This window comes from Lepus europaeus, chromosome 13 (assembly GCF_033115175.1).
Source record: "Lepus europaeus isolate LE1 chromosome 13, mLepTim1.pri, whole genome shotgun sequence".
Taxonomy (NCBI): Eukaryota; Metazoa; Chordata; class Mammalia; order Lagomorpha; family Leporidae; genus Lepus; species Lepus europaeus.
This window is the reverse complement of record NC_084839.1, coordinates 83,578,016-83,592,389: the sequence shown is the minus strand read 5'-3', so window position 1 is coordinate 83,592,389 and position 14,374 is coordinate 83,578,016. Positions and strand designations below refer to the sequence as shown.

The 14,374-nt window shown below is 44.9% G+C and overlaps 1 protein-coding gene across 1 annotated transcript in view; it reads left to right on the top strand.

The window, feature by feature from the left end:
* The first annotated feature begins 1,021 nt into the window (after positions 1-1,021).
* Positions 1,022-14,374, top strand: part of IL37 (interleukin 37) — a 32,130-nt gene continuing 18,777 nt past the window's right edge. The window contains exon 1 of the mRNA XM_062208872.1: positions 1,022-1,072. The gene's annotated coding sequence lies outside the window, so the exon portion shown is untranslated. The remainder of the gene's footprint in view (positions 1,073-14,374) is intronic.

Here is a 14,374-nt window from a genome sequence, read left to right as displayed (position 1 = left end):
ACTTGGCCCATCCTTACTGCTTCCCCAGGCCATAGCAGAGAGCTGGATTGGAAGTGGAGCAGCTGGGACTTGAACTGGCATCCATATGGGATGCCAGCACTGCAGGCGGCAGCCCCAATTCATTGTTTCTACAATTAGTGTTTATATGTGCCAGGCACTATTCTAAATACTAAACTATGTTTTAATTCTTTAAAAAATTTTTTTATAAGATTTGTTTATTTGAAAGGTAGAATGTCTACTGAGAGAGAGAGAGACAGAGATAGAGAAGGAGAGATTTTCCAACTGCTGCTTCTTTTCCCAGAAGGCCGCAACAGCCTGGGCTGGGCCAGGTTGATGCCAGGAGCCAGGAACTTCATCTGGGTCTCCCATGTGGTAGTGGGGGTCCAAGCACTTAGGTTCATATTCCTCTACTTTCCCAGTCACATTAGTGGGGAGCTCGATCAGAAATTGAGCAGCTGGGACTCGGTCTGGCATTCAAACATGCCAGCCCTTAAAATACATTTTTTTTTAATTTTTATTTTTGACAGGCAGAGTGGACAGTGAGAGAGAGACAGAGAGAAAGGTCTTCCTTTTGCCGTTGGTTTACCCTCCAATGGCCGCCGCGGTAGCGCGTTGTGGCCAGCGCACCGCGCTGTTCCGATGGCAGGAGCCAGGTGCTTCTCCTGGTCTCCCATGGGGTGCAGAGCCCAAACACTTGGGCTGTCCTCCACTGCACTCCCTGGCCACAGCAGAGAGCTGGCCTGGAAGAGGGGCAACCGGGACAGGATCGGTGCCCTGACCGGGACTAGAACCCGGTGTGCCGGCGCCGCAAGGCGGAGGATTAGCCTGTTGAGCCACGGCACCGGCCTAAAATACATTTTTTTAAGATGTGTATATTCTGTGGGTATTAAAAGATGGTTGATGTGAAATTTTCCATGATTTATGTTTTTGGAGGTGAGTTGCAGGATTTTTTCTTTTGGGGGGGGGGTGTTCTAGGTTATAGTTTTCTAGACTTCTCAAGGACCAAACCCTGACATGAGCAGGAAGAAATGAGGTGTGGGCTCAGGTGCGCTTAATGGCTATACTGAGACAGGTAAGTCTGTGAGTCTGTCACAGCTGAGGGTAAGGGAGCAGACAGAGAGCTCGCTCTCTCGCCATTCCTGAGAAGATGCTAATGATTAAAAGTCATAAATATTTTGTTAAATATTGTTATTCATATGAATTGTTATTCATAATTTGAAGCTATAGCATGAAGTACTTTCATTGCAATTTGGCAATAGTTTCCACAGGCTAGAAGTCTCTAGGCTGGATGTGGTTTTGCCTGCTGTCAAGTGAGCGTCAGAGGATGAAAAATATCATCCTTTGAGCCCCTTCTTGGGACGTGGGTAGAAAGCTTGGGCTTGAATCCTGTCTTTTCCTGGTGCTCCCCAGAAAATCCCTGAAGTTCCATCTCCTCTTCCTCCTCCTTCTCTTTCTGTCTCAGGTTTTTTTATTTTATTTATTTATTTTTTTGACAGGCAGAGTTAGAAAGAGAGACAGAGAGAAAGGTCTTCCTTCCGTTGGTTCACCCCCCAAATGGCCGCTACAGCCAGCGCACTGCGCCGAGCCAAAGCGAGGAGCCAGGTGCTTCTCCTGGTCTCCCATGGGGTGCAGGGCCCAAGCACTTGGGCCATCCTCCACTGCCGCTACAGCCAGCGCACTGCGCCGAGCCGAAGCGAGGAGCCAGGTGCTTCTCCTGGTCTCCCATGGGGTGCAGGGCCCAAGCACTTGGGCCATCCTCCACTGCCTTCCCGGGCCACAGCAGAGAGCTGGACTGGAAGAGGAGCAACCGGGACAGAATCTGATGCCCCAGCCGGGACTAGAACCTGGGGTGCCGGCGCTGCAGGCAGAGGATTAGCCTAGTGAGCCACGGTGCCAGCCTTGTTTTCTTTTTTTTAATTCCACAGAAGTCAAACAACACGGACTTTGTAGTAGCAAAAGTCCAAGGAAAGGTCTGTAGTCCAAGAAGAAAAGGTCCTCATCCCTAAATGTATCCTCTGATCCCAGGATAGCTATGGCGTTAGCTGACCCCAGGATAGCTATGGCGTTAGCTGGCTGGCATCCTCCTGGGTGAAACCCTTTCCCTTGCTTGATATGTATATACCTATACACTGCTTTATTTAGCCATATTATTTTCTTTGAAAGTCAACTTCATTGAGGTATAAGTTACCTACAATAAAGCACTCATTCATGTTTAGAGCTTGGTAACTTTTGGCAGCTATACGACTTGTAAAAAACAGATACCCCAGTCAAATAGTAGAATATTTCTGACAACACCCCCATTCTCCAAACTCCCTTATGTCTGTGAGTAGTCAACTTCCCACCCTGTCCTCAAGTAAGCAATGGTCTACTTTTCATCACTGCAGCTTCAATTGGTCCATTCTATAATCTCATACAGATGGAACCGTCTATGGAATAGCCTTTGGTTTCTGGCTTCCTTTTCTGAGACAAGTTTACGTTTTGGTGTTTGCCGGTAGTTAATTTCAGTGTGTTGTTGAGTAATTTTCCATTCTATAAATATGCCGTGATGTGTATATCCATTTAATGGTGGACGTTTGATTTGTTTTCAGCCTTTGGCGATTACAAATAGAGCTACTGTGAACATTCATGTATAAGTCTTTTTTTTTTTTAAGATTTATTTATTTATTTGAAAGTCAGAGTTACACAGAGAGAGGAGAGGCAGAGAGGGAGAGTGAGAGAGAGGTCTTTCATCCGTTGGTTCACTCCCCAGATGGCTGTAACGGCTGGAGCTGCACCGATCTGAAGCCAAGAGCCAGGAGCTCCTTGGGTGCAGGAGCCCAAAGACTTGGGCCATTTTCTACTGTTTTCCTAAGCCGTAGCAGAGATCTGGATTGGAAGTGGAGCAGCCGAGTCTCGAACCGGCGCCCATATAGGATGCCGGCACTACAGGTGGTGGCTTAATTTGCTATGCCACAGTGCCGGCCCCGTGTAAGTCTTTCTGTAGACTCATGTTTTCATTTCTCTTGGCTAAATAGCTAGGAACAGAATTGCTGGTCATATTGTAAGTACCATGGGTCATGAAAAAGCTCATAGAAAATATGTATGATGAAAAACTATGCATGGTTTGAAAAATTTTTGCACCAAAATACACTTATCTTTTCATTCCATTTTCCACTAACTTCTTCAAGACCCTTGGATATATTTAACTTTGCAAGAAACTGCCACACAGTTCTATACCTTGGTTATGTCATTTTGTATTTCCTCAGCACTGTGTGAGAGTTGAAGTCGCTCCATATCTTTACCTATACTTTTTGTTTGATTTTTATACGTTTAAGTGGGTAGAGGCATCTCATTGTAGTTCTAGTTTTCTTTTCCGGGTGACCAGTGATGCTGGTCATCTAATTGTGTGCCTACTGACCATTTATATATCTTTTCTTGTCAAGTGTTTGCTTTAGTCTTTTGCCTGTTTGAAAAATCTAATAGTTTTTATTCCTTAAGTATTTTGTATATAAGTCCTTGGCTTTCTCATAGAATTGGCCAGATGACGTTATAAGGGGAAAAGCATCATTTGAATGTTACTCATTAAAGACTTAAAGCTCTTTCTGCTGTGGTCACAGAAACTGCCTCTTCTTCCTGCCTCAAACTCTGAACACTGGTCCATGCTGACCATGAGAGCATTTCGTCTTTTCTCACCATGTCATTCTAATTTGTGACACATAAAAACCACATGTGTTTTCAGTTGTGACACTGGCCTGGGAAGTCAAGGGGTGTCGACAGTGGATTTCCTTGATTTTGCAAGAATTGTACGTTTTGCTGTTCTTATTATTGCATCTTCTGTTAACTCACATTCATGGAAGCAAAACATCCGGAAAAATACCTTGGAGACTTCCTCTCCTCCTCACGAAATTGGTTTCTCATAAGCGTAGTGTTTGCTTGTTCCTGTATTTTAAAAGCAATTAAGAATCCTGGAGAAAATTCAGAAACGTATAAGCATAGAGGTTACAGATTCCTCCCATCCTTCAATCCCCATTGCCTTCTTTAATAGTGTGTAATATCTGGTCCCTTCAACATCTTTCTTTTGTGTCCTGATTTGCATGATTTTGAATACTGGTCTTTTAAATATTTGGATTTGGTTTGCAAAATCCTAAGAGAGATGACTGCAGAACAAAGGCCCAGGAAGCCTTCAGGGTATATGAGCGTACTTCAAAAAGTTCATGAAGGGGCTTGGCGTGAGTGCTGGCATCCCACATGGGCACCAATTCAAGTCCCAGCTGCTCTACTTGTGATCCAGCTCCCTGCTAATGCTCCTGGGAAAGCAGTGGAGCATGGCCCAAATGCTTGGGCCCCTGCACCCATGTGGGAGAACTGGAAGAAGCTCCTGGCTTCGGCCTTGCCCAGCCTGGGTCATTGCAGCCATTTTGGGAGTGAACCAGCAGATGGAAGACCTCTCTCTCTTTCTGTCTCTACCTCTCAAATAAATAAATATTTTAGAAAAAAGTTTGTAAAAAATGAAATTAAAAGTTAAATTTATTTTGGTGCAAAAAATTTTTGAAATCCATGCATAGTGCATTCATGAAAGGGATTCTTCATGAATTTTTTGGTGCTCCCTTCATATGCTGGGATTTCCAAATGTTTTTGCACCAGAATAAACTTACCTTTTAATTCCATTTTCCATGAATTTTTTCAAGTGCTCTTGTATTAGATTCATCAGGGGCCAGTGTTTTTTTTTTTTTTTTTTTTAAGATTTATTTATTTTACTTGAAAGTCAGAGTTATACAGAGAGAGGAGAGGCAGAGAGAGAGAGAGAGAGAGAGGTTTTCCATCTGCTGGTTCACTCCCCAATTGGCTGCAACGGCCAGAATTGCACTGACCGGAAGCCAGGAGCCAGGAGCTTCTTCTGGGTCTCCCATTTGGGTGCAGGGGCCCAAGGACTTGGGCCATCTTCCACTGCTATCCCAGGCCATAGCAGAGAGCTGGATGGGAAGTGGAGCAGCCGGGACTAGAGCTGGCACCCATATGGGATGCCAGCGCTTCAGGCCAGGGTGTTAACCCACTGCACCACAGCGCCTGCTGGGGGTGGTGGTGGTGGTGGCGGGTTGTGTTAGTATTTATGATGGAGAATCCTTGAACTTGTCTCACACGCCTTATGCTAGGGTAATAGCTAAGCAAATTTTAGCATGTCCGCATGATGGGATATTTTGGGCTCATACCTATCCTTCTCTTCATTTCTTTCTTTGATTTTTATTTTGTATTTTGTATTTTTTTTCACAGATAGAGTTAGACAGTGAGAAACAGAGAGAAAGGTCTTCCTTCCGTTGGTTCACCCCCAAATGGCCACTACGGCTGGAGCTACCCCAATCTGAAGCCAGGAGCCAGGTGCTTCTCCTGGGCTCCCATGCGGGTGCAGGGCCCAAGCACTTGGGCCATCCTCCACTGCACTCCCGGGCCACAGCAGAGAGCTGGCCTGGAAGAGGAGCAACCGGGACTAGAACCCAGCACCCATATGGGATGCTGGCACCGCAGGCGGAGGATTAGCCAAGTGAGCCATTGTGCCAGCCCCTTTATTTTGTATTTTAACAATCTGGTCAAAATCTGGAATCTAGTGAATTTACAATGCTTGTGTATTATTTTTCTCTAAGTAAGCGCACCTAGAAGTGCCACGTAAATGTTTGCTGCACATTTGTGAGTACAATCAGTTGCACATTCTGTATCCCAAGCTCTGACTTCTGCAGGGTTCATTCACCTTGAGCCCATCCCAGTCTTGCTTTATGCCCCCTCTACCTTTGTCTTGGGGCTGGTGGCTTACTTCAGTCTATGTGGAAGGGAAGATCTGTATCAACTGCCTTGATTCCACCCCATAAGGACCCCAGGAAGCCACCTGCTTCTCTGTAAGTTCAGGTGTTCTTCATTTCCCTTGGCTATGGCTCAGCCTTCCAACTGGTCTCCTGGCTCACCCTTCTCTGCCCAGGCCCATCTTTCATGCTCCCTCATTAGGGAATATTATAAAAAGAAAAACTTGACGCAATGCTGCCCTGCCTGAAGGACCCTGACCTTGAGGCATGATGTGGCATCCATGTCCAGAATGCTCTGTGCTGGCCTCTCAGCCTTATCTCCTCTCCAACCCAGTACTGAGGATCTGCCAGATGGAGCCACTAGTCCTACTCAGAACCACCTGGCCTCTCTCTTAGCTCTGTGGCTTGCCTTTGCCATCCCCTCTGCCTAAAAGACTCTCTATTTTCCTCTCCCCTCACCTGCCCGCCCCCCGACTGTGAGTGCTGTGAGAGCAGGTGTTGTGTCTCTGGTACCAGCTGAGCACCTGGCATGTACCAAGTAAAGAGACTTTAGATGAATGAACTGCCCAGTGCCTTCTCTAGATCCGGAGCCCACACTGTAAGTGATCACAGACACTCCCCTTTCCGGCAGGTGGGGTTCAGAGATGATTTGCTGCAAGTCTTTGCCCAGTTGTCAAGAGACCCCAGGGTGCCAGTATTCATTCGGCTTTCTGGGTCCTCATACTCCAGTCTTCCTGCAGGAAATCTCGAGTCCTAGAGTTCTCTGTTCTTCCTGTTTTGTTTGCTACCCAGAGAAGCCCAGGCCTCACCCCCAGACAGTTGGCAGTGGGCCTGTGTCTTGCCTGATTGCCCTCACCTTTTGTTGAGTTGACTTCCCTAGCTAAGGGTCAGTCTCTACTTGGCAGGGGTAGTTTATCAGAGACCCTGGTTATCAAGGTGATGCAAGACCTTGGCAGAGAATTAGACTGAACAGTGGGAGGAAATAATCATTAACCCCACCTTTCCAAAGCAACCCTGGGTGGGCATTGGCCGAGCAGTGAGGACACGTGAACACTTGAGTTGATTCCCAGTTCTGGCTCATAGCTCCGGCTTCCTGCCAGTGGAGACCCTGGAAGGCGGCAGCGATGGCTCCAGTAGTTGGGTTCCTGCCACCCATGTGGTTGACCTGGATTGTGCTCCCACCTCTCAGCTTCAGCCCAGCCCAACCTCAGCCATTGTGGGCATTCGGGAAGTGAACCAGTGGATAGGAGCTCTCTCTTGTCTGTCCATCTCCTTCTCTCTTTGTGTCTCTCGAATGTTAACAGTAACAAGGGTTAAAAAAAGCAATCACAGTTAACATATTTTTTTCTATTTTATGTCTTATTCCTTCTTACCTTTTAAACAGAAATACCCAGACCCTGGTCATATCTTTAAATTTCAATACTCTTAGATGAAAATAATATTCCCCTAGAGGTTGTTTCTAAAGGCCACTGTGAAATACTGTAATCATTTAAGAGTCAGATTGAAATATGACAAAGAATCATTTTTATTTACATTGGATCCAGGCCCTCTGGCTAGCTACTGTATAAAGGGGAGGTAACGCATAAGGAATTGAGGAAATGAGGATGTTAGTGCTTGGAAAAAGGCCAGATGGAATTAGGTTTCCCATTGAAACCAAGGGGTGAGTTAGCAGCCAAACAGCCTTCAGCTGCTGGCCACTACGGGCCTCCTGGGCAAAGGCCAGGGAGCGAAGCACTTCTGTGCTGGTTCTCACCCACCTGACAGTAGGAGGAGACACAGCGTTTCCTGATAGAGGAGGAAGGGCTGGTCTGTGTGCTGGTGTGATGAAACTTCTAGACTTCCTTTGGCCACTTTCTCCTGTTGTCACTTTCTCAGCCACACAGCCCACTTTGGGTCTCCCCAGCTAAGTGTGTGTTCTCTGGACCCTTGGGATCTCAGGTTGTGTTGTACTCAGTCATGTCTAATGAGTGCCTTGCGTTTAGTGTGAGATGTTCAGCACAGGATCTGGTGGATGTATCCCACTGTGTGTCTCTTCTGCACTACTGGATTCCCTACAGAGGAAGCTGCGGGTACAGATTACAACAGCCCGCCAGGAAACAAAGGAGGAAGCAGATGATGGCTTGAATATTGGGTCTCTGCCATACACATGGGAAACCTAGAAGTTCCTGGCTCCTGGCTTTGGCCTGGTGCAGTCCTGTTTGCCTTAGGCATGTGGGAAGTGAACCAGCAGATGAAGATTTCTCTTTCTCTCTGCCTTTTAAATAATTAAAAATAAAGTAGTAGGTAAACTTTTAAAAATGCTCTTTATATATTTCAGATATCAGTCTATTGTCAGATATGTGGTTTGAAAATACTTTGTATGGCCGGCGCCGCGGCTCAATAGGCTAATCCTCCGCCTGCAGCGCCGGCATACCAGGTTCTAGTCCCAGTCAGGGCGCCGGATTCTGTTGTCCTGGTTGCTCCTCTTCCAGGCCAGCTCTCTGCTGTGGCCCGGGAGTGCAGTGGAGGATGGCCCAGGTCCTTGGGCCCTGCACCCACATGGGAGTCCAGGGGAAGCACCTGGCTCCTGGCTTTGGATCAGCACAGTGCGCCGGCCATAGCGCGCTGGCCGCAGCGGCCATTGGAGGGTGAACCAATGGCAAAGGAAGACCTTTCTCTCTGTCTCTCTCTCTCTCTCTCTCACTGTCCACTCTGCCTGTCAAAAAAAGTACTTTGTAATTATTTTTCATCCTTTTAAGTCTTTGAAATTCAAATATTTTAATTTTGATGTCCAAATTATCATTTTTTCCTCCCAATGATCACACATTTTTTAAAAAAAGATTTTATTTATTCATTTGAGAGAGAGATTTATAGACAGTGAGAGGGAGAGACAGAGAGAAAGTTCTTCCATCCACTGGTCCACTCCCCAAATGACCACAGTGGCCAGGCCAGAGCTGAACCAATCCAAAGCCAGGAGCCAGGAGCTTCTTCTGGGTCTCCCACATGGATTTAGGGACCCAAGCGCTTGCGCCATCTACTGCTTTCCCAGACCATTGCAGAGAGCTGGATCTGAAGAGGAGCAGCTGGGACTAGAACCGGTGCCCATATGGGATGCTGGTGCCATAGGAAAGAGGATTGACCCATTGCACCATAGCATTGGCCCCAGTGATCACATGTTTAGTATTGATTCTAAAAACTCTTTGCCTAGCCCTGGTACAAAAAATTTTCCTTAATTTTTTTCCTGAAAGTTTTAGAGTTTGTTCTACATTTAAGTCCAGGATCCAGTTTGAATGAACTGTTGTAGATACCTTGAGGCTATTTTTGTTTTGTTTTGTTTTGTTTTTGTTTTGGCCTATGTTCAATTACTGTAGTATCATTTTTTTTTTTTTTAAAGGATCTCTGTCTTCCATTGAATTGCTTTTGCTCTTTTGTTGAAAAAAAATTTGGCTTATTTTTGTGGGCATATTTCTTAGTTGTTTATGCTGGTCCATTTTTCTATGTATCAGTTTTTGTTATCATAGACAGATAGTAAATCCTAGTGCTAGGGAGAGTATTTCCTCTTGCTTTCTTCTTCTTTTTCAAAATTGTATTGGATATTCCAGGACTTTTACACATAAATTTTAGAATGAACTTTCTATTTTGATAGAAATTTCATTACACTTCTATGTCAAATCAGAGGGAGTGTCTTCTGATCTATGAACACAGCATATCTCTCCAAGTACATAGGCTTTTGCTTTGATTTCTGTCATCAGTGTTTTTTAATTTTCATTTTAAGGATTCTATATATGTTTTGTTTTGTGTATATTTCAATAATTCATTTTCCTTGGAGCAATTATAGATGATATTTGTTTTTTATTCTACTAATTCAAGTGACTGGAAATACAATTTTTCTGTCTTGATCTTTGTTCTTGAATCCTACAACCTTACTAAACTCTCATTAGTTCTTGGATGATCTTTTTCTTGTCATTTTTGTTTCTCAAATTTACTTGAGTTTTCTTTTTATGTAGATAATCATGTTGTCTGCATATTGGGACAGTTATTTCTCTTCCTTTCCAATCTGTGTTTCTTTTATTTCTCTTTCTTGCCTTGCTACAGTGCCTAGAATTTCTGGTACTATCTTAAATAGCAATGGTGAGAGCAGAGATCCTCCCTTTGCTCCCTGTCATAGGGAGAAAGCTTTTGGTCTTAAGAATTTTAAAATTTCTTGTGGTGCAGTTTCTTTGTGGGAGATTTCACTTTCTGTATGAAAATTTAAACGCTTTTTGTGTCTGATTACTTTCCTTTTTGACCAAAAAATCTGATAAAAATTTTTAGAATTGTGTATGAAATAGAAGTAAATTAGTCAAGTATGGTACATTTACTCAGCATAAATACATGCGAACTCTCTTGGCTTCTTGGAAATCTTCATAGCTCTTCAGATTCCAGTTTAGGTTCTAGGTAGTAGAAGTTGTAGTAAACCTGACTTCTAAATAAATGAAGTGAGTCTAGTCAAGTCAATATGGCTTAAAGAAAAGGAGAGGCCTTTAAGATTCATGAATCAAACAAATGCAAAAGGTTACCTCCATGAATACATGACAGGTCTTCAAATATTCATGGAAAATACATATTATGAAATCTATACATAATTTAAAAACACTTTTGAATCAAAATAAGCCTATCTTAATTCCATTTTCCCCACAAAATTTCTTTTTAAGGATTTATTTATTTATTTGAAAATCAGAGTTACACAAAGAGAGAAGAGGCAGAGAGAGGTCTTCCATCGATGATTCATTCCCCAGGTGATCACAACGGCCAGAGCTGCACCGATCCGCAGCCGGGAGCCAGGAGCTTCCTCCAGGTCTCCCACGCGTGTGCAGGGGCCCAAGAAATCAGGCCATCTTCCACTGCTTTTCCAGGCCACAGCAGAGAGCTGGATTGGAAGTGGAGCAGCTGGGCCTCAAACCGGCACCCATATGGGATGCTGGCGCTTCAGGCCAGGGCGTTAATCTGCTGCGCCACAGTGCTGGCCTCATTTTTTTTTTTTTTTAAAGACCCCACAAACTTTTTAAAGTACTTGTGAATAACACCAAGTGTAATTGCCAGAAGTGGGCTGGGCTGAGAGAGACAACCTAAGCCTCATCTGAAGGCAGCACTCACCGTTCTGTTCCAGCCTCTGAGCAAGAAGCTCTGGTATTGCCAGATATCCTTCTTTTTCAACACAAGAGGATAGACATCTGGATTTCTGTGTGAAATCTCCAGGATTCTAATGTTCAAAACTAATTTGTATTTAAAGACAACATTGTGTGGGCCAAATAAACTTGTATTCAAGGGTGGCATATCTGAATCTTAGATACGCAACTGGGCCAGCTAAGTGTGTCTTGTCATTGCCATTCTCAAAGGTGATGTATGATTGGTCAAGCATTTATTTCTGCTCATTGTTTCATCTGTTTCCAGAATTCCTGAGGGTGCATTTTTTCCCACCCAAATCTTGTGATCTTGCTTACATACTTCAAAAACCTTTCATACTTTGTTCCAGACAGCCAGAGCTTAGGAATCTTAAGCCCAGTCCTTGTCTAATGGTCATTCATTGTCAGGTTATGTGGGACTTAATTGTCTGCAAGCCAATGTCAAGACTCCTCCTCTCAGTATGGCAGAGATGCCAAGGAGGGAGGCCGCCCGTTTGTGTATGTGTGTGTGTGTGAGTGTGTATAATTGTTAGGGAAAGAGTGGTGCAGAGGACAATGTATGATGTAGGAAAATTAGTCTAAGGCAGCGTCTGGAAATTCATGAAGTTAAAACTATTTTTATAACAATACAAGACATTATTTGCCTTTTTCCCTGCTCATTTTTTAGTGAATGTCCAGTGGAGTTTTCCAAAAGTTAATAACAGGTCATGGTGCCATTGATGTGATGGTTCATGAAACAGGTGTTTGTATGTTCTTGGTATTAAGTTTTTTCTAAAACAAACTTTTGGGTCATCTACAATTTTTTATAATGTATTTTAAAAATAAAGCAGGGTTGGAGGAGTAGGGAGAAAGGGAGGGAGTGGGGGAGAGAGGGAGGGAGAGAGAGAGAGAGTGAGAGAGAGAGAGAGAATGATTCTTCCATCAGTTAGTTCACTTTCCAAATGGCCATAATGGCCAGGGCTAGGCCTGGCTGAAGTTAAGGGCTAGGCCTGCCTGAAGTCAAGAGCCAGGAATTGCAACTGGGTCTCCCACGTGGGTATCAGGGGTCTAAACACTCGGGCCATCTTCTGCTGCTTGTCCAGACACATTAGCAGGGAGCTGGATCAGAAGTGGAGCAGCTGGGACTCAAACTGGTGATCATATGAGATGCCAGTAGTGGCTTAATCTGCTGTGACACAACACTGGCCCTGTTAACTTTTTTAATTATGCTTTCACCCCTCCAGCCCCACCATAATTTTTGACATGGTTTTATAAATAAACTATATTTGTTAGGCAAGAATTAGTTTATGTATTAAATCATGTGTTAAAAACCACACAATGGTCAATCATGATTTCTGCCCCAAACAAGATCATCAGTTCACATGATGGAGTTGAGACAATTAGACTTAAAAGCAGAGGGACCTGATCTGAGGTTAACTGGGAATCCATTAATGTGGTTGAATGTATACATTTTCTTGACTGTTTTAAATACTAAGAAGAGCACATGACTCCCTCACCTCCTAGCTCTACTTTGCTGGACTGCACACAACCCTTGGGTACATGAAGGAATAGGAATAAGACACCTGCCTTTCTCTGCCATTCTTTCCAGATGAGAACGCTGTGGAAATGGGGAGGGGGATGGACACTGTGTGGAGGAGCACAAAGAGATCAAGCTTTGTGCAGTTAAAGACCGGGAGTTAGCTTAGCTTCTAAAATGTCCAGGGAGGGAGTTCAGAGTGGTAGAATGTGCCGGGTATGCCCAAAGCTATATCTTGCTAGTAGACTCTATGAACAATTGGCTTCATTTGCTATGACAGGATACTCGCTTCCTGGGTGCTAGCTGATGGGGTGTGGAGGAAGAAAGATGGGTGCTCTGGCTCTCTGTGCCTCTGGGCAGTGATCCTTTCACTCTCAAGAGTGAGGAGGATGTGGTTTAAAGGTGCAGAGGTGAGGTGTCTGATGGCTAACCTTCAGGGATGGAGATGCAGCGGTTCTCAAGGGGTCCTCACTGCGCTGCTTTAGCTCTGTCTTTGCCTGCTCTAACATTAGTAACAGCAGCTGGTTGTCACTCCTGAGGAGAGGAAAGCTTACTTCCTCCCTTCTTGAGCTACTTAATCCTCGTGTCCTCTGCAGATCTCAGCTCATCTAATCTAATCTAATCCCTTGTTATAAGCCTTCAGTGCTGGGCATCTGTACATCATACCTCTTGTCCTACAGGTAACTTTACATCTGCTGTGTGACCCTTTGATGGACAGCTCTGTCTTCTACTAGACATGGTGTCTGCTTTTGCTCGTCATTTTTATTCCCAGAGTCTGTTGTTCTGAAGACCAGGATCAGCCTGAGAATTACTGGCCTCTCGTTGGGTGAGGCCCTCCAGAAAGCCAGTCCTGAGCTAATTTACAGCCCTCACAGAAGAGCAGTGACCAGAGAGACTCATCTGCCTCAAGTCAAAGGGCAGAGCCCCATGGCAGAGCTCCTTATCTTCTGTGCCCAGGAGACGATGAGGGTGGGGGAAAAGGCTAGTTTCCTCCCTCTTTGCATTAGGCTGGGAGTTTCATCAGAAACCTGGGGAAAAATCCTTCCACTCTTTGAGTGACAGGCATTTAGCTAGAACACTGGGGAAAAGCTTTTCTCGAAGCCACTCACAGTCAGCCATAGTGGGTGTTGGCTTTATCCTTGGTCCTTGTCACTGTAGACACTGCCAAAGCTTCAGAACTTGGGCTCTGCAATTATGCAGACTTGGGTTTAAGTTCAAGCTCTCTCATTGACTAGCAACTCCTCTAAACTTCAGGTTTCTCATGCATGCAATGAGGATAGGATGGTAACAGAGTCTACCTGATAGGGTCTTTCTGAGATTAATAGAATTATTCAATTATCAGTATTAGGAAGGTGCCTGTACCATAGAGAAATAACAAATGATGGCTTACTCTTATTGTTGCTATTATTAGTAATTACCCTCTTTCCTGCTCCCTCTAACAGGGATATCATGCCATCAGTGGTGTCTGTGGTAGCAGAAAAACCTGTGCTTTCTGGGCAAAATAGTGATAAAGGAAAAATGGGGGTGGGCAATTAGGCAGAAGGTACCCATATTCCACCTGGTGCAAGACTGAGCTGGTGCTGAAGGGGCTTTTTTGAAAAGCCACACAGCTAGCACCTGGCTGGGATACAGGAGCTTCTTTAAGCAGAAAGGACCATCTACAACAGTGACTAGAGGCTTCCTAGGGCATGGGCTACTGGGAACTGCTTCAGGCTACTCCTGCCTGGAGTGGGTCCTGCACAGGAAGCCTACCCTACTGTCTCTGATGGGGCAGAAAACCTGTCCCTCAGCCAGGAGTCCAGGCACTTCTCTGATGGGCGGGCAGGAGCCTCCACGCCAGGTCAAGACTGCCAGCGGTGGGTGGCTGCAAAATGTCAAACATGATCCTGTGAGACGACAGCAGCCACCGCCCTGTGTGATGCTTCAACACAACACAAGACTAT